This window comes from Microtus oregoni, unplaced genomic scaffold (genome assembly GCF_018167655.1).
Source record: "Microtus oregoni isolate MIOR12 unplaced genomic scaffold, Mior012 000042F_ref0000377, whole genome shotgun sequence".
In the NCBI taxonomy this organism is placed as follows: domain Eukaryota; kingdom Metazoa; phylum Chordata; class Mammalia; order Rodentia; family Cricetidae; genus Microtus; species Microtus oregoni.
In genome coordinates, this window is record NW_024543209.1 from 5,438,048 (window position 1) to 5,461,601 (window position 23,554).

The window sequence follows — 23,554 nt, forward strand, 5'->3', positions numbered from 1 at the left end:
TTCTGGAGGTGGTACCAGTGTGGGAAGATGCCAGAACAGCAAGGTGGGGGGGGGCAGAGGCAGAGGCACCAGAGGAGCAAGCAGGGCTGAAGTTTTACAGGCCATCAGCTGATAGTCAGGGATCTGCAGCTGGGGAATTCCCTGTGTAGGGAAGTGTGGGACCAGAGAGTCAAGGCTCCAGGGAAAGCTTGAGAGTACCTGCAAGGCTTCAGTGAGCAGAAGGAAGGACAGGAAACAAAAGGATGTGGTGGCCTGCAGTCAAATTAAAAACAAAATTAAAGGAGAGGTCTAAGTCCTGAACGCTGTTCCCTGCCTCCAGTTTTAACAGTAAAGATTTACAAATACACGGCTCATTTGGCAACAACACAGAGTAGACCATTTTGGGGAAGCCACTTAGTGTAGTCACTGGGGTGAAAATGAGCTTGAAGATAGAGATGAAAGTGAGAAGGGAAGTGGATAGAAAGCTAAGTGAAGTGTGTGCATGCGCGCGTGCGTGCGTGCGCGTGCCTGCCTGCCTGCCTGCCTGTCTGTCTGAGATAATAAGAGTATGGAGGACAGATGAAGGTCCCATCTTCTTTACTATGAATGGGACACATGCAGGTTTGGGTTGAGCAGAAAAAAGCTAACAAGGGAAGGTGAGAGACCCTGGCTGAGGTAGGAGAGTGGGGTGCCTGCCCTAGCAAAGGGGGTTAGCTTTCAGTAAGGAGAAGCAGGAACCTCTTGCACTGCAGGAATGGGTAGATTCCTGGGCATCGTTTTCAAAAGATGCCCCGCGTAGGGAATGAGGTGAAAGTTAGAAATGAGGCTGGCAAATATTTTCAAGTCCGTTCCAAAATCGGGACATAGAAACCAAAGATGCAAGCCTTGCGTTGGTTCCCCAATTCCATCGTTTTCAGAATGACTTCTTCCGGGAGAATATATGTTACTATCTTGCCTAGAGAATTTTTCCAGGTATGACTGCGGATTTGGGAGGAATGCTGTATGGCTGTATGGACTGCTTAGGAAGGATGCTTTAGGGTTTCTGTTTCTGTGACGAGATGCCATGACCACAGCAACATTTAATTGGGGCTGGCTTACAGTTCAGAGGTTTAGTTCATTATCACCATGGTGGGAAGCATGGCAGTGTGCAGTAGACCTGGTGCTGGAGGGGCTGAGTTCTACATCTGGATCAGCAGGAAGAGAGAGAGAGAGAGAGAGAGAGAGAGAGAGAGAGAGAGAGAGACTGGGTGGGCCTGGCTTGAGCATCTGAAACCTCAAAGCCCACCCCCAGTGACTTGATTCCTCCAACACTCCAACAAGTCCACACCTGCTCCAACAAGGCCACATCCCCTAATACTGCTTTTTCCCTGTGAGCCTATGGGAGCTTTTTTATTTCAAACTATGAGAAAAGGGTACTGGGACCTTCAGCTTCACCACCAAGCAAGTACCAGTAGAACATCAGCATCCTTTACACACTGGAGATGGAGAATTAACTTTCCAGTTCTCTAGAGACGTCTGCCAATCTTCAAACTAAGTAGATGGATAAACAGAAAGTACAGGAATGCCACTTAGAAGACAAGAGGGCTGTACAGATAAAAACCAGCTGTGTGGAAAGAAAAACACAAGGAGTTGTTGATTCATGGCGTTTTATTTTTTTAAAGAGATATTTTAGTTCCATAAGAAATAACATCTAGAGGGGTTTGGGCACTGAAAAGTGAGTTGCTCTCTGTTGGTGACTTTTATCTTTAACTCTAATCTCTCAGGAACTGGAATCATATCCAACACTACAATCTCCCCTCCTACCCCACGGCGATCTTTGCCATTTTGGTCCCATGTGAAGCCCTTAATTTGTCCCTTGGAGTCAGGAATAAGTGAGTGATCTGTGTGCCTCATTATTGGACGTATGATAAACACACACAAGGAGATATAGCCACCAGGCTAAGCCAATTGTCAAAGGAACATGTGGTCTGTGTTTCTAAAATATCTGAGACAAGACACGGCCCACAACTACCCTACACTTGATGTCTATGTTCATGCTCAGGTTGAGGACTTCAGATGATGTCTGCCAACAGCAAGACGTAGCTACAGCGCTTGAATTCAGAATTATATCTGATGCTAAGATTGTTGACATGACCTCTGATAAATTAGGGGTACCTGCAGGGATTCTGCTGTCAATTCCCTAAAATCTATGAGATGTGGTCCAAACTCCTCCAGGATACTGAACTTGTAGCCCTGCTCTGAGATGCTGTGGGCATAACCCTTGTGGATAATCCCATTTGACATAGATTCTCAGCCCCAGCTCCATGATTGAATTATAGTCAACCTCCTTATCTATGGGAATGAGTTCCAGGTTCTGAGGCAAGGGCTGAAACTTCAGATAGTGGCCGATCTTCAGCATGCTACTTCACTAACATCTCCACTGACATCTTGGGGGACTTGGAGTCACCTAGGAGACACACCTCTGGGCATGCCTGTGGGGATGTTTTCAGAGAGGTTTAGCAGAAGAGGGTGACACATCCCGAATGTGGGTGGCCCTTTGCAATGAGCTGAGAGTCCTGGACTGCATAAAATGGAAAAAAGGATATGAGTCAATCATCAGGATTCTTCTTTCTCTCTGCTTCCTGATTACCAAAATGGCTGCTTAGCGACCGATGGGCAGATAGCATATACAGTGTGGATACACTGGATGGAGAGATAGTTCAAATCCCTGTCAGGGTAAAGTGGTTTCATCTAACTATTAGAAATGTGCAGAATCTAAATATTGTCTATTTATGGAAATTTCCTCTTTTTGACCATAGTCGGCCCTGGCTAAATGAAATCACTGAAAGGAAAGCCCGGGATGAAGGAAGACTGATGTCCTGGGAAGCTCCAGGAAGTAGCACTTTGTTAGGTTGGTTCCTTTGGGACATGGGAGCCAGGCATCCTCAACCCTTAACTTCAACCCTTAGGAAATTCTAATTTGGGGAAACTTGAGGATGTTAGATTAAATTTCTGATGAGGATGATGTCACTTTGGCTTCATTTTGATGGTAAAATTTGAGGACCATGACGGAACTTTACAGATTGAGAAAGAAGCTGTTGTCATTGTCTCATAAACTTGTGAACCCAGAAGAGCTACTTCTTTGCTACAGCACTTCCCACATAAAAATGCAAACAATATTAGTAGCAGAAAAAAGACTAATGCATTCATTACCTCTTCCATTGTCAAATAGCTGACAAGGAGCAACTTAATTGAGGACAGGTTAACATGGACTGACCATTTGAGGTGGTCCAGTCCACCATGGAGATGAAGGCATGGTGTCAGACGGCACCAGTGTAGCTAAGAGTTCTCACTTCATATCTTGGGGGAGTCGGAACACCCCCCCTCCCCGCCGTGACCCCCTTTCTCTTCTTCCGCCTCAGGGTTCCATAACCTGTTTAAACAGCGCCACCTGCTGGAGACTACATCTCCAAACATCTAAGCATTCAGGAGAAATGTTAAGCATTCAAACCACAATTAATACATGTATATGGTTTACCCTGAATAAAACATTATCTTTATTACAGGTAATCATGCAAATTGGCATGTTCAAATTCATATAATAAGAACTTCTCAAGTTGGGTCAGCAAGCTGGCTCAGCAGGTAAAGAGCCTGCCTGGACCTGACCAACTGACTTTGATACCACGTGACCCAAATAGAAGGAGAAAACCTGTCGGTGTGTTCTCTGACCTTCAATATGACGTGGCAAACACATCCATACACCACAAAAATAAGTAGTGAATAAACAAATGTAATTTTAAAAAAGGAACTTCTTGTGTGCCAAATAGTGGTTTAAGCTGTAGGGGATTTAGTACAAACTACAAAGAGACAAGAGCATAGTTAAAAATTAGGTTGGAAATTGCCCCCATGTTGTATTATTTTCTTACATCGATGTACTAAAATGATGAAGATGACACATGAAAATAGTTATCCCATGCCATAGTTTTAAATATAATCTAACTTCTAAAAAGTCTCTTCTGTGTTTCTTTATATAGGACACGTAGGACTAATGTTGTCTGAGCATTCTATTACACTCTGTGACTCAGCTGTCTCAGAGCTCAGAAATGTGCTAAGTGATTGTCGCACATCAGGGCCCATCTAGCCCCGGAATGAACTTTGCGGTGACAGCGTGGTCAGGCATAAAGGTCAGTGAATGGTGTAAAAAGTTGAAACCTCTGGTCGCGTCTCAGCAAACGGCACATCTGACGGCTCAGGTTTGAAGTGCAGTAAACAATAGTTGCAATAACAACACGAGGCTTTTCTTGCTGTTTAATTTTTGTCACCTTACTTTTTAATTGCATGCGTTTGCAGTATTAGGGCCCTGAGAGGTACTCAGTAAAAGAAAGAAATTGGCATATTTGTAGGCCTGTTTGAGTGGAACGTAATCGTTCATATGCAATACCAAAGGTAGCCACGAGATGGCGATAGAGATTGAAAGGTAACCGTGAAACTGGTGGTGGTGGTGGTGGGGCGAGTTGGGGCGGGGGTTCCACAGGGATCCCTTTGCTCCGCAGGTTATCCTCAGGTGAACTAATTGATAGACATGCTATTATCACCCTGAGACATCTTTCCTCTCTTTTGCCTGTTAGGCAAAGGGTACCACTGGCCTCAAGTAAACACAACGGGGGTGCTAGAATGTCCCTGCCTTGAACATCAGGGCTACTTTGAAGAATCTGGAGGCCCGGGTGGGTCCTCCAGGGATCTGCCTGAGGAGAGGCCCTGAGATGTTTGTCCAGAACGGGGAGCATCTGCAGCAAGGGTGGAGGAAAACACTTAGGCTTCGGTCAGTGTGAGGCCTGATGGACTGGTTGAAAACATTAGCTGCACAGACATGCCAGGGGTACAGCAGGTTACAAGAGAGGACTAGGAAGGGGCCCCCAAACACAGCTTTCAAACCCCCCTTCTCCCTGCAGAGCCATCTTGCATGTCTGAAACCCACCTAGAGACTGTCCAATTATGACGTAGCTTGCTGCGCGCACAGTCTGGCTCATTTCGCAGTGATTACCCACGTTCATTCCTTGCAGAGATTCTGCAGATATTGGGCGAGCCGGTGAACTTTCAGCCCCAGATAAACAAAACAACAGCCCACGCCATGGAGCCACAGGTTGGCCTTGAACTGAAAATGCCCCTGCCTCTGTCTCCTGGGTGCTGGCATGGCAGACGGGCACTACCACAGATAAAAGTATGTTGAGAGATAATAGCAAAGTCTGGTGCCCATTGTTACCCCCACACCTCCCTCCCTACATCCTTCCCTCCCCCCTCTTTGATTTTAGTTTCCCAGCCCCATACTGCATTTGTGCACCCCATGTGAAGCAGACCTTGGGGCCACAGGGCCTTGTCTGGCTAGGGTTGTGAACCTCTCAAAGTCCCGGCCTCCTCAGCTGGCCGAGTTTTAACTTCCTGAGGGTCCAGTTACCCGTAGCCAAACACTACACTAAATTATTGGATGGAAAATTCTAGAAACAGTTCTTAAGTTTTAAATACCTTGTATTTTGAGGTGACCCATCATGGACCTGTAAAATGGGTGACGCTGGCTTTTCATGTTTATCACCCAAATATTCCATGATGTCCTTAAAGGTGTTGGCAGTCCTGAGCCTGGGATGTGGACACCACGGGGGAAATTGTTTTCTCCGACAAATAAAGGACCAGACAAGAATATCTCAGAAGCATTGTCTCTATTCATTCTTCGGTTGATGGACATCTAGGCTGTTTCTAATTTCCGCCTCTGAACCACGGAGCAGTAATGAATATGGATGAGCAAGGGTAAAATAAATCTTTTCTGAGTCTCACGTGAAAAGCAGGTAGAACAAGAGAGGAGGAAGTAGCCCTCCTGCGCTAAGGAGAAGTCTTCCCAAGGTTTTATTTCGATGAACGAAGATTGGGTTTCCATCGGTCACCCAAGAAATGATAACTGCGAGGCTGGGAGGTGGATGAGGGGGGCACTGCTTACTCTGCAAGTGCCAACACCTTCGCTGACCACCAGGACACCGGCGCATCTGCAAGCACAGATGCGGGAGGATGTCAGGAACTCTCCCGCTGCCACGCTGGCTGAAATGGGGAGCTCCGGGGTCAGTGAGCGATCCTGTTTCAAAACGCAAGGTGAGGCACATTCCAGGAAGACTCTGAGGTTGCCCTCTAGTCTCCACGTGGGCACCAATATGTGGGTATACACATGTGAACATGTAAGCACGCCTCCCCCTCTATACATAAGAAAGGAAAGAAAGAACTGAGCCTCAGTGCTGGTTACCCGTCACTGTCAGCAGCTGGGCCACAGCAGCACAGACACAGAGGGGAGACACGCGGCTCTCTCAGGCTCTAGTCGGGAGCGGAGATGGGGACAGGCAGAGAAAACACAAAGTTACAGTCAGGAGGGGAGTAAGCTCTGGCTTCTCGCTGCACAGATAAGAAGAGTTCAGCCGATTTCCATTGCACAGAAGATTGGCTGTAGTTAACAGCAGGGCACTGTGGATTTCCAAACTGCTACCAAGAGAAAATATGATTGTTCTCACCAAAAACGAACGCCCCATGTCTGCAGAGCGAGATGCCCTAAGGACCCTAATTTGACGCTTGTAGCGTGCCTGTGTACCACCGCCACAGAAGGCAGCCCGCAAGTACATGACAACCAAAAGTAAAATAAGACCCCGAAAATTGAATAGCCAAAAGATTAAGGAGGTTAAAGATGACAAAAGACTGTCGGGAAAGGAAAACCGAACAGCACCGAGGGACTGGAAGCATTGTGAGTAGTTTTAATGTTCAAAAATAGAGAGCTACACACACCTCGTTTTGAATATGAGGTCTGAGAGACTTCTGAAGTGGGGTGCAGATGTTACCCGGACAGTTGTCTCTGTCGGGGGAAGCTCACTCCAGGCAATGAAGGGAGGCTGCCGTGGAGAAGGCCTCTAGCTGTCCTTGACTTTGTGCTGGGAGCAGAGAAACCCATGAAGCTGGGACTGAATGAGGAGGGAGGTTGGTCAGAGGGGAAGCAACAGTATGAATCAAGGCATGGATCACGTATGACCCAGTCAATGAAGGCAACAGCTGACTTTTTCTTCTGCACAAGATCGAGACGGTACTTACTTCAAGGTTGCTTGGAGAGTAGGGGAAAATACCCTGGACAGACTTGCACAGGTACAGAGAGCGGAAGGCTCCCTCTGGTGGTTCGCCTGGGAAATGCAGGGGCAGGAGCAGAGCAGCAGCCTCTGAGGACTGTGGCAAGACCGGTTTGGGCTTGGTGGTGGGGACAAACTGACTACATGCTTGCAAGACCTCCAGCAGTCTGGCTCCAATCCAGCCCCACCAGTTTCAGGGTACTTGGATAAAAAAAAATCCACCGACTTTCTACCTATTGTAATCAAAATGTAAATCTATCTTTCATTGATCTCCCTTGCTAAACAAGCGAGTGTCTTAGCAGAGGACTTGGAGTACTGAAGGTGGCACTAGCAGAAGCTAGGTGGTTTGGCCTAGTTGCAGGTACTTCTTGCTGCCATAGATGGTCTCAGTGGCACAGAGGTTTGAGTGAAACCACAGGATGTCTTCAGCTTTGTCCCATTAGCGCTGTCCCTTGAAAAACAGCGACATGGGAGAGTCTCCAAGAAGATGTCCCTTCTTGCAGAACAAGATTGCCCTGTGTCCAGTGCTCAAGTATTCAGACAGCATCTCACATCCGTGGGTGTGGCCACGGCACACCTGTGAGAGTGGTACACCCTATAATCCCTTATTTGTGATTAACGTGTCTTCCTCAAACCTGAGTTCCGGAGAGCAAGTGGTGTGTGTGTGTGTGTGTGTGTGTGTGTGTGTGTGCGTGTGTGTGTGTGCATGTACACACAATGTGCACATAAAGAATAGATGAATGATGTGTTGGCACCAGTGAAGGGAGATTTTTGAAGAAGAAATTCTAAGAATTTGGTGCTAGGGTAATGATTCCATGGGGGAAAGAACTTGCTAGACTAGAGTAAGGATTGGAGTTGGATTCTCAACACTCAAGGAAATGCTAGGGCTAGGTGGGTGTGACAGTCTGCCTGTAATTGAAATCAGAAATCAGATATAAGGGACCCTGGAGCAAGTTGGCTAGCCAGACTCCCAGGATCTGTGAGCTCTGGGTTCAGTTGAGAGACCCTGTCCCAATGAATAAGTGGTGGGCCATCAAGGAAGACTCCCAACATCAGGCTGGGGACTCCACACACGTGATCACACCTGTGGACACACACCCGCACACTCATGTGCATGCACACCTATGTGAAATGCACGTACATTCACACACATCACACACACGGATGCATGGACAGATAAGAGGAAGCTCTGAAGTATTCTGCAGTCTAGTTCCGTTATAATCTAAAGCTCACTTCTGTATTTGGCCTCCTAATGGAAGTTTATATTTACTTACAAATTGACAGAAAGGTGAAATAAAATTCTCAAATACACAGCAGTTTGACAGTCACTGAAGAACAGAAAGTTCCCTGCCTTTGTGTTCTAGTGATCAAGAGGGGGCATGTGTGTGACGTTGTATGTTGTGATAATGCGCGTGGAGGCTGCATGTAGCTGGCAGGAGAAGACATTTATATACCCTGCAATCCTCTAAGACAGAATGGAAAGTTGTCCAAGTGAGGAGCGTGACCCTGAGGGAGGAAAGACAGGAAACACGAGGAAGGAATGCGGTGTGAGCAGTATCCGAGATGCCACATCCGTCAGCCCCAGAGCGGAACCACATCAATCTATTCTCCATCAGTCCCAGCTCTGAGGTCTGCAGGAGAAAGAGTTACAGGCACCTGGACCATTCCTGAGAGTGCGGGACACTGAGAACTTACAGCTCTTGGGACCTGGAGTTGGGGAGGCATTTCTTTGCCCCTTCATATAATTTTAAAAGATCTTTGTGTTTAGCAAATGCCTGGTATTCTTGACTTGATACATCAGTCCTAGAGAGCTGTCTTGGGCATGTGACAGGGCTTGCCTCTCCACACACAAACATTCTTTTCACTTCAGGCGTTCCTCATAGTGCAGTGAATCTCCCGCCCAGAGTCAAATGTTCTGTTCTCATCTTTTCAGTGTCTTTGATGTCTCAGCATCATCTTTCCATTGAATTTTGGTTGGCACCACTTTGGTCTTAGTGAGTTTTGCATCACTGTAACAAAGTAACTCAGGGGTGGGTACTTTGTAAAGAAAAGAGAGTTATTTGATTCAAGACTTTAGGGTTTATAAAATTCAAGCTTCATAGTGCTCCTGTCTCATAAAGCTGATGATGTCATAACACTACAGAGAAAAATCAAGGAAATGGCTAAGTGTAGAAAGGGCAGGATACCTTAAGCATACTATAAAGTTGTACTATAACTCTAAAGAAGTTATAATAATGTAGTCATATGAGAACTACCTTGTGCCTGTGAGAATGGCCCATCCCTTTGGAGGGAAGAGCACTCAAGACTTGATGCCTCCCAGGATGCGCCACTTTTTAAGGATTCCAACAATTCTAAGTGGTACCATACTGCTGACCCATCTTCCAGCACACTCATCTAGGGGACCAGCCACACCCTAAGATAGTACAGAAGCCCTTGATCTGCAGACCGGTTCTAAGCCTTGTTTTTCCCTATCTTGACAATATCATTTCTCCTCTTTATTCAGCTCTTGCTTATTTTGGACACGACTCAGGGATTGGCTATAACTGTTTGCTTTTCTCTCTTCTCATTCCCTGTCTATAACCCAAAGCAATAGGTTCAATTGCTCACACACTTAAGTGCATTTAAATTTATAACACCCAACTCTACTTAAAACCATTTGATAGGATTCATGGAGTCCCATTATGTTCAAGCATTTATTTGCCAGTGGTGGAGATACAGTTCCAAGCAGGACCAGTCCCTACCTGCTTGGACCATACACTTTGCTAGGAATAGGGAGGGCTAACTTTCTCAGGACGAATAAGACAGGACGACGAACTGGAGAGTGATGATGTTCCACCATGTCTTAGAGTGACCAGGTAAGGCTGCTCATAGGCAGTGACATTTGAGCATAGCTCTGAGCCATCAGAAAGAATGAGCCATAGGCAAGCATGGTGCAAGAGCACTCCATGCCCTCATTATAGGTGTCTCTCTAGTCAGGACCGCACATCACAGCTTATCAAAAGAGCTTCCGTTCTCCAACTTCTCGGAGCTACTAGCTGTTCTAGTGTCCCTAGAGGAACAGTTCACCTGAAACCCGAGCCCACCTTCTCACAGAAAAATGGTTGCCATGGTTGGAAATTGATCTTTCACCAAACACTGCCAGTATTGGGAAGTGGCGGGACAATTAAGAGGCAATTATGTCACAAGAGACCTGCCCTCATGAAGTGGCTGATGTTGCCTTGAGGGGATGGATGGGTTCTCATTCTCAGGAGGCTGCTTTAGAGACCATGGCAGTGGTTCTGGATCTAGGCTGTCCTTTTATGTCTTCCCCAAAGCACCAGACTCTGGCACGTGTCAATCTCTAGCCCCATGTGCCCAAATGAACGTTTCCTTCCTAAACCACTCAGTCTCAGACACACCAATAGAGCAACGAAAACCAGAAAGAGCATTGGTTCTTTCTGTCCTGACCTCTCTACCTTTGCGTTTCTAGGCAGACTGGAAAGTCTGCTTGCCCAGCACATACGGTTCTTTCCCTAAGCCTGAGTGTGCTTGTGAAAGTTCCTATAGCCCTCCTTCCCCAACTCCACACCCCTTCCGTGCAGATCCTGTTGCCAAGTTCTTCCCTAAACAACCCACCCCTTGACCCCCATGAGGGATGATACCAACTGGATTCTTACAGCACCGTGGCTTGCGCTTGGCATGTTACAAACAGGCACATTCTCCCTCAAAGGCACTATTAATATCAACTAGATGCAGAGACCAAGGCTTTGATATCTCCCAGGTCAAGACGGGTCGATGACATTTCTTTCATTTTCCTAACTTAGGCTTCTAGTGTTCTTCTGAATTACAATCACCTTTCTCTTTCACCACCAACTCTCTGGCTCTGCAGAACAGTAAGTCTGTTTTGCTTCTTTGTGCTCTTTCTCTCCACAGTGCCCCTCCCTGCCCAGTTATTCAGGTCGTCCTTGACCTTTGCTTGGCTTAGATAACAAAGAGCCACATTACCTATCTTAGGATAGATACTTTTGGCTTCTAATCATACAATTTTTTTTTGTGTGTGGGGGGGGTCTTGTAGCAGACCATGCTGTTAGTCATAAACATGGGCTACTGAGATAATGTGAGGGATTGACTCCCGCATGTCTCTCTGCATTGCTTTGTGATTTCTGAGACATTACTTCACTGTCTTTGAAATAGAGTTAATGATAATGATGCTGACCTTCTTAGTCAGAATGTGTGGCATGTGGTAAGGCTGGGGTACGATAAACGTTCAGCACATGTATTTTTCCATCTCTGCCCAGTATGGTATATAGGAATACCATGGCTCCAAGGAATAGCCTTTTAACTGAGATCCAGTCAAATCGTCAGGTAGTCTCCTAGGTATCACCAATGAGAAAGAGCAGTCCTTCCAAATGATGAAATAGGCAGAGTGGACTAGAGCCGTCCCTGTTATTATTTGTGAAAGGGGATTGACACGTTGGAGAGGGGATTGCGGGATCACACTGCCTACGTCAGATCCAAACACAGGACCCCGATGCTGCTTGGTCTGGTCTTCCACCAAGTGGACACAGTATCTTCTAACCAGAGCGTTCATGTGAGGACTGAGAGAAAGAATGGAAAATTCCTAACATCCACTAAACGCTGGCAGCTGAGATGCCTGTGTGTTGACTTTGGCCTGTTCTCATGTCAGGTCTCCGATGGAGGTCCAGATCACATTTACATCATGAACGGAGGAAGGAGAGATAAGAACATGATCCTGAGACTTCTGGGAGGTTCTGTATACCCCAGTAGAGTGGGGGATAGGATAAAGAAAACACTCCAAGGAGACGCCAAGGGTCAACCGGTGAGCAGATTCATGGGGTTTCCTTGTTTGGGGCAACAGATTGACAGGCCAGTGGCCATATTTCCACTTCACTCTCTTTCTCAGTTTCTGCCTTCAGTTGGCGAAATTCCCTTTTCTGCCAGGTCTCTGTGCTTCTCGCCTGCTGCTCTGCCTCTGCTTTGGTTCAGAGTTACTCTTCACACTTCTGCACGGTCTCCCTGTGGTCCCCTTTATACCTGAACAAAAGTGAACCTGCTTGAAGGACGTGCCTGCAGGTAAGAACTGCATGACAGCTTTGGAACTGTGTGCCATGTGCCACATGTCCTGACTATTAACAGCCCCCAGCTCCTGCATACACCATCTCTCTGTAGTTGACACAAGCCGAGCTGGGTGAGCTTCTCAATGACTGGCAGATTGACTGCGTGAACCCCCCATTCCAAGAAAGTGCCCTGAGAACACTGCATTGAAATCTAACGCTTCTTTATCTACCTCCTCCTCTATTTCACCACAGAACACGATAAGATCCCCTCCAAGATCCTTACCACCCCCCCAATGTCTGTCTAGCTTGCATTTGATACACACTCTTCAAAGGCCTTTTCTTTATCAGACAGTCCGCCAAATCTCTATAGTCTTAGGTGGAAAGATACGATTGTAGCCTCAACGAGCAAACACCGTACAGACTATAGTAGAAAGAACAGGGAATCTATCCCTGAGGTCTTCTAAGTTTTAAGTGGACGGGCACTAGCCTTTACCTACTATGAGACGGGTATGTGGAACATCCTCATTTGAGAAGATATTCCCATAGAATTATGCACTTTCATGAGTGACACATGAGGTATGAGTTGTCTTGTGATTACATGTGTTTTTTTTTCTTTTTGTTCCCCCAGAACATCCTGGGAGACCGATACAAGCCAAACTTGCTTAGCACGTTCTTCATGTACCAGAAAGACTGCAGCATTTCCATTAGTGCACAAGGACCCACCCAAGTCTCCACACTAGAGAAATCTCTCTCAGTTTGCATGCATTGTATTGTATATATGTGAGTGTGTGAAGGTGTGAATGTCTCGTATGGATACGGGAGCCAGAGGAGAACATCTCTGCCTCATTTCTGTGAGATGGAGTCCCTCACTGAACTTGGAATTCACTGTTTTGAATAGAGCGGTGGTCAGCAAGCCCTAATCCTTCCAGCCCTGTCTTTCCTGTAACGGGGTTATAGGTGTGCATAGTTGTACCTAGCCCTGTGTATGAGCACCTACCTTCTGAACCATCTCCCAAGCCCCCACAACAGCGATTTCAGCCAGGAAAGCAGTGCAGCGACGGGACAAGGCGGGAGGTTTTACATCTTGGTCACATTGGGCTGGGCAGTTCTCACTGCTGTTCTTTTAGGAGGAAGGTGGTAGAGGGCGATTGTGATTGATGGGGCGGCACAAAAAAAGCCAGCAAGGTGACTCTTGGCTTTGAGTAACCTTGGGCAAATCCTCTGGATTCTATTAAGAGCAGGGAACTCTCAGTCCTTATTCCTGCAGTTCATTGAGGAACTGTAAAATAAACTTCCACGTTGACTGTACATTAGCTATGAAGTCTGTGTGTAACATTTCCATGGAGGGTCCAACTTCACATCCTTCCCCATTCCCATTGACACTGAGGTGATACCCTGACGAGGGCTCTTGGTACCCACAGTGCCTTTGAACGAGCGATGCTTTTTAATGTATCTACTTGCTTATTGTTTACCTGAATTTATTTATCGAATTGATACAGCACCAGATTGTTCTTTGCCAAGAATGAATGCACTCAAACACCCGAGGATTTAAAATTGTTCTCTTGAATTCAACGTCTGCCAAACCGAGTTAGTTCTAACCTTCTGTTTAAAAATTAAAAGAGAAAGGGAGGGCGAAGGCGTCCCCAGCTCCAAATTTCACAATGACAGTTTGAAACACACAGAATGTACCTTAAGTCAGTTGACTGTGTGTTCTTACTTCACTGTGTGTGATGTTACGAGGGTTTGGGGATGGTGAGTGGGAACTGGCATGGCTTCTAGGGTTACAGTTCATGGTGGAAACCCGAGGAACTGACTCTCTGAATGTTTGATGTGAATACTGTTTAGCTTGATACAACGTTTGTAAACCTGTTGGATTACCAAATAGCCGTAGACAAGAGAGGTACGTTGATGTTAATCGGTCAGTGGGGATTAGGTACATGGGAGAGATGTAGGGGGAGGACTAAGAGAACTTTGGCTAAAAGGGGTAAAGATGAAGGCAGAAAGCATAAGCAGCCTCTAGCGTGACTTTGGTAAATCTTGTTTTGAGGAAGGAAGGTGATTTTCACTGTGACAGAATGCCCTACAAAAGCAGTTTAGGAGACGAAGGGCTTATTTTGGCTCACAGTTTGGTGGGGATGAAGGAGGTGGCTGGTTACTTGCCCTCATAGCCAGGTTTTCAGCTTACTTTCTCCTAGACACCCTTTAACCCAATCTAGGATGCTGGTCATGAGATGGTGCCTTCTACATTCCTGACGAGTCTCCATTTCTGAGTTCAGACCCTCTGGAAACACCTTCCCAGGCACACCTCAGGACTATCTCCTAAGTGATTCTGAATCCAATTTGATGATCACCATTGCATTTTTCTGTCCATTAACACACCGGTTTTCTCTGCTTCCTGACCATGGATACAGTGTGCCTTATGTTCCTGTATCCATGCCGCCACCACCATGCTGTGAGTTTCCAGAAGCCCCTTCATTCTTAAGTTGATCTTTTTTTTTTTTTTCAGATACTTTTGTCACAGCAAGGACAGTAACTTGCACCAAGGGTAAACATTTCCTCTCTCGTACTTACAATTACACTGATTTTAAAAGAGCGAGATGATGATTCATAAAAGAAAGAAAATGGAAGACTTTAAACCTCAAGAAGAAAGCCAGGCAGTGGTGGTGCACGCCTTTAATCCCAGCACTCGGGAGGCAGACGCAGGCGGATCTCTGTGAGTTCGAGGCCAGCCCGGTCTACAAGAGCTAGTTCCAGGACAGGCTCCAAAACCACAGAGAAACTCTGTCTCGAAAAACCAAAAAAAAAAAAGAAAAAAAAAAAAAGAAAAAAAAAACTCAAGAAGAAAAGATAAGCCACTGGAAATAAATCAGGTTCTTAACTGTCACTGGTCCAAGGATTCCCGAGTGCCTGTTCACTTTTGGATGGAAGGGGAAGCAGGAGGAAGGGCTTCTGAGGGCTGGTGTACTCAGAGTGGACTTAATGTCCTTCTACGTGCAATAGAAGTCAAACCGAAGCACGTATATGGTGCATGCCCACATGCATCATGGATGTATAATGGCAGATGCGCGTGAGAAAGGTGTTTCTAATGAAATTTCCAGGCACTCAGCCTCCAGGGTATTTTCTGGATGACTGTAATTTTAAACTTACCAAAGACTGAGATTTTCTAATAAAAATCAGCATACCAAATCCCTCCGTGAAGGGAGAGCTGATAAAAGCCCTTCAAAAAAACATGTAATCATACATCCATCAGTCTTCCTGGTAGAAGAGTCGAATCAGGTTATACAGCGACAATCTGGTAAAAGAAAACTTAAAAAAAAAAAAAGCAGAAGGAAAGCATCCCAAACAAGATGTGCGTTTCCTGTTGAATACTCTCAGCTTGAAATTAGAGTGTCAGAGCGTTCTCTGAGTTGACAGAGCCATGTGCTGCTATGCCCACGTGCACCGCCACCTTCTCTGACATATTACTGAGGACAACGTACTGCTTGCCCCGGGCTAATCAAGGATGCCTTTAATGTAAGGGAAATACTGTTGGCTTTTTTTTATTTGCTAATTTTGTCAAGCCCCTTTCCTGCCATAGTAATCATTCAGCCAGCTAATTTGTTTTTTTTTTCTTTTCATTCCCTGGGGGGAAAAATTACCAAGGACCTCTAGTAGGCATTTTGCCCAACATTGTTGTAGCCTGCCAATAATCAGACTGTACAATGAGGTCTTGTGAAGCCATAAGTTAGTGACCTTGTAACCCTGGCACCGAGGGTGAAGAGGAAGACTTCGGGATTGTCAGTGAACTCGGGCCCAGATCCAAGGCATAGCACTCAAATTCACTGACCTTGCAATTGTGCATGAACTTGGGAAAGATATGCATGAAGACGCACCTCTCATCCACTCTGGGTTTCTGTTCCTTTCCTGTCACGTGTCCTGGTGCTGTTTTAAGCAATGATGATCAGAAATTCCCGATAAACTCATGAGTCTCGGTAGACAGTACTTTACCTCCTAACCTCCTTCCTGATTCACATGTCCTGCCTCCCTTTCCTATGGCACAAGACTATCTCTAAGATACATCTACAGATTGTCGGTTCAGCTATAACCATACACACACACACACACACACACACACACACACACACACACCACACCACACCACACCAGGAGAAAGATGGTTATCATCCTTTAAGAAGTTGATAAAGACATAGAAGAGTCAGAGGTCCTGGTCAGGATGCAGACTTCTCGTTCCCAGGGAAGATGGCAATCGTGATGTAACCATGGTTGGTGTGGCAGTGTGAAAGCAAGCCCTGCTCTACAGACTCGCCCACACCTCTGCCCACAGAAAAGCCATGGACCAGTTTGTCTCACTCAGAGATGATTAGGTAGTCAGGATTCTGGCCCAATGAATGACCTGATGGATACATCACCCGATAGCATTATTAGGAGGTGGGAAAGACAGGAGATAGGGGCTAGCTGGCTGACATCAGGGTGTATCATTGGGGCTCTATCTGTCCTGAGCTCTTCTTGTATTCTTTTTCTCTGCTCCCTGGCTGCCACAATGTAGGCAGCTTTGCCTTGACACACCCCCCTCGGCCTGAAGGACGGTCGCCTCTGAAACCACAAGCCAAAGTGAATCTTTCCTGTTTGAAGTTGTTTCCTCAGGAATTTGGTCATAGACACACAAAGGTGACTAACATGACATTATTTCATCTGTCACAGCTCGTGGTCAAACTATGTTATTCATCTTTATATCCCATGTTTCTCTTGTTTGGTACCTGTACGACTCAGGTCCAGTGTCTGCCGGTTCATTCCGACCTCATTCTGTCCAGATGCCATTTCCAGAAATGTCAGCTTATAGCCCCACAAAAAGGGAAATGTGTGTCTAGTCTTCCCTCTCCTCTCTCTCTCCATTCACCTCCTTCCTTTCTCCTTTCTCTTCCTGCTTCTCTGTGCTACTATTTCTGAACCATTAGCTAAGTTTAAAATTTAGCAAACATAATAAACAACGGTGGAGCACAGGGCGGGGGAAGAGGAGGCGAGAAAAAACATTTTTCAAATTGGGCCCAGAGCCCAGTAACAAGCAAGGGACCATGTATTTTCTTTGAAAGCCTTTGTTTCAGTTCGGCAACAGCAAGAAACAGAAAGGCTGGCGGGGCCCTTTCCAGCCCCTTGATTCCTGAGCACACAAAGCTGTTGGAACACCTCCTGTCTGCCCATTGTTGACAACTTGTTTGCAGTCAGAGACACCCAGCATCTCTTCTCAGCAAGGGAACATACCTAACACTTCACTTTCAGAGGGAGGCCAGAGACCCTGCTGAGGCTCTTTACCCTCTGTGAACATAAGTGGTCCATTTTGAATATGCCTTCTCAATTACCCCCAAAACGCGGGCGTGTGTGGGAGGAAGGAAGATTGAGCAGGCTGACTTTAGGTACCAATCCTTTCTGAGAGAAACAATAGTAGCGCTGAGCTGCAGGGGGAAAGTTCTGGAAAGTTTCCTGTTCCTCTCAGGAGGGAGGGACAGGCGAGAGAGTCGCGGAATTGCCGGTAAGTGCTTTCCCAGCGTGTCAGCGTGTAGGTGCAGGGGTGGGCAAGGGAGGACGAGGTTAAATGAGACTTTTAAAATACAACCTCAGTATTTCTCTGTATGTCTTTCCTCTGACCAGGAAGACCTTGGGTCCCGTGGTGCATGCAACTCTTCACTTAGATCTGTCAATCACGTTTGTTCTGATGGGGGGCCACAACGAGGTCCAGGGGTGCAAGCATGATTGCCACCAGCAGCTTGCGTCTCTTGGGCACAACCAAAGATTAAAATCTCCTGGCTTGGTGGTGGTGCCCACCTTTAATCCCAGGACTCAAGAGGCAGAGGCAGGTGGATCTCTGTGAGTTCGAGGCCAGCCTGATCTACAAAAGCGAGTTCCAGGACTGCCAAGATTGTTACACAGAGAAACCCTGTCTTGGAAAAACAAACAAACAAACAAACTAAAAATGAATAAAAAACCCCACCTGGCAATATTTAGCAGTTGAGAACCATGTCTATCAGAGACAGTAAACACAACTGAGAGACCCATAGGTGTCCTTCTAGTGTTACATTGTCTATCATAACGATGGTCACTAAGAAACTCCTTCAGACATTTCTGTTGGAGGCAGGCGCCTTTGATGGGGATGAGAGGGGCCAGGTGAGGTGACCGGAAAAGAAGAGCACAAGGGTCTGAAATCTTTTTCTTTCACAAAACTTCACTTCTGGATTTTTTTTTTTTTTTTGGCCAGGAACAGAACCATACGTTTTTACAGACAGAAAAACAAACCATAATATCAAGCCTTCTAAGCTCCTACTCCCAAATGTCTCGCTGAATCACACAGAATGAAGGACACTTTTGCAGGCAATGTAACTGTTTTGTAGGATCAAGAATGCAAACCTATAATTTGACGGCTTTGCAATAGACTGCAACGGAACAGTGCTAACAAATAACCAGAGCATTAGAGGTTCCTTGCCATAAGACTTTATTATAGATTTAGACTGTGGAGCAAATAGCTTATACTAACAGCGTAAAAGGTACCCAGGAAAGAGAACAACAAGATGGAGGAACTCAAGCGAATAAAGCTTATTCGGGAGGGCTTGCACACACATCCCTCATCCACCAGTTCTCTGGTTTCTAAGCAATGGCTGCACGCTGAAGTCTAGTCATATTCTTGCCAATATTTGTCCAAGCAATTCATCGATATTGAAGGATGTTTCTAGCCTCCGAAGATGCCTTTGTCGTCAGGGGCACTTGCCAATCTGAATCAGCAATGTTAGTGTAAATAGTGTTATCAGTAATAGTCACCCTCCTGTCTCCAGTGTCCCACAAGGTCACTAGCAAGCTGTCCTTATCCCCAGGTGACTAACTGTCCTGGTTTACTTAGGATTGAGGGGGTCTCTGGGGAAGGGGAACTTCCAGGTTTACCTGGTCACCCTGTCTCTTGTCTCTTCTCTTCCTCTCCCCCAAATCTTGCCCTTGGCTGTCAGTAACTAGTATTACTTCTCCAATCTTCACTATATAGATGGAGCTGAAGAACATTTAATCGGTGACACACAGGGAGGAAAGTCAAGAACAAAGAATGAAGCTGATTATAAATGCTAGGCTGTAAAAAACAGAATTTTTCAGTATGCTGCTGAGAAATTCTGCCGTGGAAAAAAAAGTCTGTGTGCTAGCTTTTGGGAGGCTCCATGCTTACCTCATTAGAAAACTTCTGGTCTGTTTGAAAGGACAAAGTAGCCCAAATAACAACTTCTAAGAATTTATGACTCATTGCTGGGGTGAGATTTTTCATCAAATTACAAAGAGTTTGCAGGAGTTTCAATATGACCTAAGAATAAGTTCTAAATGAAAACTTCCATTTTCAAATTGGAGACTCTGGGTGGGGGGGGGGGTGACACCCATCTCTGTCTGTTCCGCCTCTCCTGGGAATGCAGGCATACACGGGAAATTTGAGAACCACTGGATGAAGCCACTCACATTCTCCTGCCCCACTTGTGATTGACACCCCTCATTCCTTATCAAAGTTGGGTGGTGGAGGATGGGGTTCCCACCAGCAGCAAATGTTGCACATGGTGCCAGACTGGCGATCCTTCCTCAGTGTCTCCGCAACAACTATGGTCTCCTCCATGATTCCTACTTACCCCTCCTATCTGCTCAGGAGCTAATATCAATTATGAACTGGCACAGGACTTCACTGAATTCGCCCTCCTCTCTGGGTTACTGTTACAACTATGCAAAAATGACCTGGCGTTTTCCATTTATTTTAGCATCATGCCAAAGGTATTTTATTCTTTTAAAAGCAGGGAAAACATAAATTTTATGAGGAGGGTAAGTACCACATGAATTATCCATTATCTCAAAATGAAATCATCATTACTCAAACTCCGAAACTGGATTTTATAAGCACTACAACTTTCCTAGGGATTCTTTTACAAGGGCTGTCTGTCTGTGGTGCTCAGGCAAGACTTGGGGCTGCTGGCTTCTGCCTGGGAAGAACTCCTTCAGATCATGTCACATCATCCCATGACATTGCCTTCCTGCCAATCTACTAAAAACAACCATCATCTCAACATGATGGGGTTGTGCTCTGGCCCTTGATGGGATGGGAGGTGGAGTGGTCCTTTGGCAGATAATTACATTGAGATGAGATTGGGAGAAGGGAATTTCCACAGATAGAGCAGGCTCCTTCTAGAATGAAAAAGAAACCAGAGTTCATCCTCTTTCCATCACATGAAGACACAGAGAAGGTCATGGTCTACCATCCAGGAAGGAGGCTTTTGGGGTGGTGGGGTGGGGGAAATCAGCACCTGATCTTGGGCTTTGAACTCCAGAACTATGTGGGGGAAACCGCTGTTTGAGCAGCTCTGTGTGGGATCTTGCTGTGCCAGTTCAAACAAATATACATAGCGAATCCTCCAAATTTCTAGCTTCACTTCCTAGTCCATATGCGGGTGAATGGTCTCGACAGTGAAGAAGTTTTAGACTCATTAGGACCTTCCATGGAGTACTATGAATAACTATCAGAGTCCTTGTTTAAAGGTGGAAAACTGGGGTTCTTAGTGGCTTAATATCTTGGTTGGTAACAGGAGTAGCTCTAAGGAAGAAATCCTATCTTCTGGTTCTGTTGACAAAACGTGGTTGTTCTGATGGCACAAGTGTCTCTACAGATACTAGACTGTCATATAGAATCGCGTACAAGGTGTTTTACCCATGTGAAATTACTTGAATTAATTACTAATAGAAAGTACATACTGTGTGTTGTTCTGGGATCCGTTGTTCTGACACATTAGGTAAGATGGGACCTTTACAATTTATTTTCTTCCCTGTCCCTAGACATTGGTGCTTCCAAAGGCACAGCGCACAGTGCCCTCTGCAGCACATGCTCATGAATGAGATGTGAATTTGAACCCCATTCAGTTCCCAATAGCCACATAGGTGATAATTTATGACTGTGGCTCTCTTCCTGTCTGGAGCTTAAGAGTGAAGGGAGTGTGGTTCTCCACATCAGTGTCATGCAGACCACTTCACATGGGTCAGCAGCACTGAAGAAGATGGACAAGGTGCTTCGCCCTTCTTCAGGGCCTCCCAGTCTGGTACTTTCTAACACGCATGGGTTATGATATCAGAGTTATTGCTTTATGATGACTCATTTGCTTTAGAGTACAGCCACCCTGGCTTTAGACAACAGGAGACTCACCAACATTAGTCAGACAGTCTCTTCTGCCTACATCCCAAGATGAGTGTTCACACCTGGGATGCTGAGACTGGCGGCTTCACAATATCTGCACACAAGTCTCTGCTTTTCCATCTGTTTCCCTCACGAATATCCTCATATTGTGTTAGAAGTCATGCTAAATGTGATTCCATTGTGTATATGTACCATGTGTTCCTTAGCTATTCTTCTGATAGACATCCAAACATGGAAAAACAGTGCACTAAGAAATCGTTAACTTACTTACAGACTAGAAACTTTACAGAAAAGTCAATGATTCCCTGGTAATAGTGGTGACTTCTAGCTTTAAGTTTACTTTAAAAGTTCTTCTTGAATGTATTTTTTGTGTGTGTGTGTGGATTTTGAACTGACCCCTACTGTCCTTGACTTTATATCCTTGCCCAAACTGGTTTATGACACATTGTTACTGAGGAAGGGTATAGAGGAATGGCTGATGAGACAAAATCCATGAGCAAGGGCAGACTGAGTAGCTTTTAGGGCATAAGCAGCTATGTGTACAATGGCTTCATTCATGGCTCCAAGACTGAACTTTGTGTACCTGGTTGTAGAGGTGTTATTTGTTGTAAACAATAAAAAGGGGGGCTGGGGAGATGGCCCAAATGGGTTACATCCCTATTGTAAAAGTATGAGACCTGAATTTGGAACCCTGAAACCATGTAGATCCGGACATGGCAGTACACACGTGTCATTCTGGCACAACCTCAGTGGGATCGGGGACAGATGGGAATCCCTGGGACTTTTCTGGCCAGATTACCTGGCTTACTATGTAGTCCAGGTTGGCCTTTAACATGTGCTATCATGTTTTCCAAATGTGACTACAGGCCTATGCCAACACGCGTCCCCCTCCAAACTAGTCCCAGTCTCTGAAGGACACAGAGAATACATTTTTTACTATCACTATTGCTACGCTGCCAGAGGAGAAATTGAAGTCCAGCATCCTTGAGTGGACATGCGTTTGTCTCTAAATTAACAAATTAGTCTTGGGATTGATATACTTCGGCCTTCTCAGCGTATAATAAGCACACGTTGGCTTCCTCATCTGACCCAGACCAAAGAGGATTTCTAAGGTGGGAACATTAAGAGTCACATGTTGGACCAGGGGAGGTGGCTCTTTCTCAAAGAGCACTGCCGTGCCAGCATGAGGAGAGGAGTCTGGATCACAGTACTCACCTAACAAAAGCTGGACATGAGCAGGGGAATACAAATCAAAATGACTCTGAAATAGCCATCATACATACATCAGTCAGAATGGCTAATATCAAAACTGCTGATGATAGCTTATGCTGGAGATGCATAGTAAGAGGATCACTGCTTTACTGCTGATGGGAGTGCAAGCTTGTACAGCCTCTTTGGAAATCAGTATGGCGGCTTCTCAGAAAATTGGGAATCAACCTATTTCAAGACCCAGCAATGCCACTCTTGGGAATATACCCAAAGGATACTCAATCATACCTCAAGGTCATTTGCTCAACTATGTTCATAGATACATTATTTGTAATAGCTAGAACCTGGAAACAACCTAGATGCCCCTCAACCAAAGACTGTATAGAGAAAATGTGTACATTTACACAATGGAGTATGACTCAGCAGTAAAAAACAATGACATCTTGAAATTTGCATGCAAATGGATGGAACTAGAAAAAAACCATCCTGAGTGAGATATAACCCAAACCCAGAAAGACATGGTGTGTACTCACTCTCAAGTGGATAACAGACATAAAACAAAGGATAACCAGCCTATAGTTCATGACCCCGGAAAAGCTAGGCGGCAAAGAGAACCCTAAGAGAAGCATACTTGGATCCCCCTGAGAAGGGGAAATAGACATGATCTCCTGAGAAAATCAGAATTGTGTGGATGGGGAGAAGAAGGGATAGTAGAAGGGGAGGAAGAGAGGAGAAGGAGAGGGGGGAAGATAACATGAGGGAATGGGATGACTGAGATAGGGGAGGGGCAGAAAGGGAGAGCAAGGAAAGAGAGAGAAGGGGGCATCATGTCAGAAACATTTTTCTTCTTCTACCACGTGGGTCCCAGTTGTCAAACTCAGGTCATCAGGCATGTGGTTACCCACTGGGAAATCTTATCGGCCCAGTACGTTTCTTTTTTAGATAGCCCAAGAGTAACGTTTTGGAATGAAACCTCAGAATAATTTGTTGCC

General features: G+C 45.7%; 1 protein-coding gene across 6 annotated transcripts in view; it reads right to left on the reverse strand.

Moving 5' to 3' along the window:
- Positions 1 to 23,554, reverse strand: part of Phactr1 (phosphatase and actin regulator 1) — a 422,199-nt gene that overhangs the window by 285,217 nt on the left and 113,428 nt on the right. The gene's annotated exons all lie outside the window — the stretch shown is intronic.